The sequence below is a fragment of the Miniopterus natalensis genome, chromosome 4 (genome assembly GCF_054644295.1).
Source record: "Miniopterus natalensis isolate mMinNat1 chromosome 4, mMinNat1.hap1, whole genome shotgun sequence".
Lineage (NCBI taxonomy): Eukaryota > Metazoa > Chordata > Mammalia > Chiroptera > Miniopteridae > Miniopterus > Miniopterus natalensis.
Genome location: NC_142084.1, coordinates 63599092 through 63601971, shown reverse-complemented (window position 1 = coordinate 63601971; position 2880 = coordinate 63599092). Strand labels below are relative to the sequence as shown.

At 40.2% G+C, this 2880-nt stretch overlaps 1 non-coding gene across 1 annotated transcript; it reads right to left on the bottom strand.

Annotated features, from left to right (window-relative positions):
* On the bottom strand, positions 1–125 carry LOC148093320 (small nucleolar RNA SNORA40). The gene has a single exon (XR_015714484.1). It is a non-coding gene; the product is annotated as a small nucleolar RNA SNORA40 (small nucleolar RNA).
* Between the last annotated feature and the right edge of the window lie 2755 nt (positions 126–2880).

The following is a 2880-nucleotide window of genomic DNA, read 5'->3' as shown; positions in this document are numbered from 1 at the left end:
CAAAACACAAAACACAAAAAAACACCTCATACTGAACAATGAGTTCTAGGTTGCAAAAGAGGCTTTATTTTTCACACCTGTATGCAGTCTTTGTCTGCAAATTAAACAAAACAAACACAAGTGCTACATATTTTTTCTTTTAGCCGATGGCGTCTCATTGTGGATTTAACCTGCAAATCCCCAATTGATTAATGATGTTGAATATCTTTTCACGTGTTCATATGTTATCTGTATCTTCTTTGGTGAACTGTCTATTCAAATTTTACCATTTCTTTTAGTAGGTTGTCTTCCTATTACTATGTTTTGAAAATTCTTTATATATTCTGCATACAAGTCCTTTACTGGGCAAGTGGTTTGCAAATATTCTCTCCCAGTCTGTGGTTTGGTTTTCCATCCTTTTCATCTTTTTGTGTCCTTTGCGGAGCAAAAGTTTTTAATTTTTATAATGTTCAATTTATCTTTTTTTTTCTTCTTTATAGATTATGCTTGTGGTACTTTCTATAAGAACTCTTTGCCAAACCCAAGGCCACAAAGATGTTTTGTTTTCTTCTAGGAATTTTATTGTTTTATATTTACATTTACATTTAGATCTGTGATCCATTTTGAGTTAATTTTTGTATAGGTCAAGGTTCTTTCTTTCTTTCTTTTTTAACAATTGGAACTTTTTATTTATTTATTTACTTTTTAACCCTCACCCGAGGATATTTTTTCTGTTGCTTTTCAGAGACAGTAGAAGGGAGGGAGAGAGAGAGAAACAGCAACATGAGAGAGACACATCGATTGGTTGCCTTCCCCACTCACCCCAACCAGGGCTGGGGATCGAGCCTGCAACCAAGTTACATGCCCTTGGCTGGAATTGAACCCAGGACCCTTCAGTCTGCAGCCTGACGCTCTAACTGCTGAGCCAAACCAGTTAGTGCTAAGGTTCTTTCTTTATATGCGTGTCGATATTCACCCTTTATTATTTTTTTTTATTGTTGTGGCCCTAGCTGGTTTGCTCAGTGGTTAGAGCGTCGGCCCTCGGACTGAAGGGTCGCAGGTTTGATCCTGGCCAAGGGCACGTACCTCAGTTGCAGACTTGTTCCCCGGCCCTGGTCAGAGCGCGTGTGGGAGGCAACCAATCAGTGTGTCTCTCTCACACTGATGTTCTCTCTCTCCCACTCCCTCTGAAAAGCAGTGGAAAAAATATCCTCAAGTGAGGATTAAAAAAAAATCTTAGAAATTTTTTTTTTATTGCTGACACTTGCAGATGTCCCTGTCCCCCCCACTTTGCCCACCCCACTCAGCAGCGCCCCCTGGCCCTCACCACACTGTTGTCCCTGGGCTATGCATATATGTTCCTTGGCTAATCTCTTCACCTTCCTTTATCCAGCCCCCCACCCGCTCCCCTCTGACATGTGTCAGTCTGATCCATGCATCCCTGCCTCTGGTTTTATTTTATTCATCAGTTTATTTTGTTCATTAGATTCCACATATGAGTGAGATTACGTGGTACTTGTCTCTCTCTGCCTGGCTTACTTCGCTTAGAGTAATACTCTCCAGGTCCATCCATACTGTCCCAAAGGGTCCGAGGGCCTTCTTCTTTACAGCTGCGTAGTATTCCATGGTGTGAATGCCCCACAGCTTTTCTATCCACTCAGCTACTGATGGGCGCCTGGGCTGTTTCCAGATCTTAGCTATTGTAAACTGTGCTGCTATGAACATAGGGGTGCATAAGTTCTTTCTGATTAGTGCTTCAGGATTCTTAGGATATATTCCTAGAAGTGGAATCACTGGGTCAAACGGCAGCTCCATTTTTAATTTTTTGAGGACCCTCCATGCTGTTTTCCACAGTGGCGGCCCCAGTCTGCGTTCCCACCGGCAGTGCACCAGGGCTCCCCTCTCTCCACACCCTCCCAGCACTTGTTGTTGATTTATTGATAGTAGCTGTTCTGACAGGTGTGAGGTGATACCTCATTGTAGTTTTTTTTTTTAATTGTTGACTCTATTACAGATGTCTCCCATTTTCATTTGCATCTCCCTCGTGCTTAGTGACCTTGAGCACTTTTTCATGCCTCTTGGCCATCTGCATGTCCTCTTGGGAGAAGTGTCTATTCAGGTCCTTTGCCGTTTTTAATTTGGGTTATTTGTCTTCCTGGTGCTGAGTTGTATAAGTTCTTTATATATCTCGGAGACTAACCCTTATCAGGCGAATCATTGGTGAATGTTCTCCCATACAGCGGGCTCCCTTTTCGTTTTGTTGATGGTTTCTCTTGCTGTGCAGCCAGCACCCTTCATTGAAAAGACTGTCCTTTCTCCATTGAATTTTGCCAAAGATCATTTCATCCTATTTGTGTATTTGCTTGATGGTTTTGCTTAGATCTTCTATATTCTTGCTAATATTCTGTCACTCATCCTATTGACTGCTGAGGGGAGCGTTGAAGACTAATCGTAGATTTGTCTATTTCTCCTTTCAGTTCTATCATATTTTGGGTGTGCATATTTAGAATCATATGTCCTCTTGGTGAATTCTTTTATATAATGTCCTTCTTTACCTCCTTGCTTTTCTTTATAAATTTACAACCAAATTAAGTAACCCTAAAAATTGTATTTATTTTCTGCCATTTTAGAACTTGATATAAATGGAACTGCACAAGGATGCTGGTGTGTCCGGTTTCTGTCTATCACCTGTTATGATTGTGTAATAAATCCACACTGGTGTGGGTGGCTGTAGTTCATTAATTCTCATTGCCTTATCAGTATTTTCTATTTATTTTAAAAAATTAGATGTAACTCACCTATTCACCTACTCATCCATTTTCTTTTTCTTATCAATATCCCTATTTTTAAAAATTAGATATAATTGACATATATTAGTTTCAGGTGTACAACACAATGATT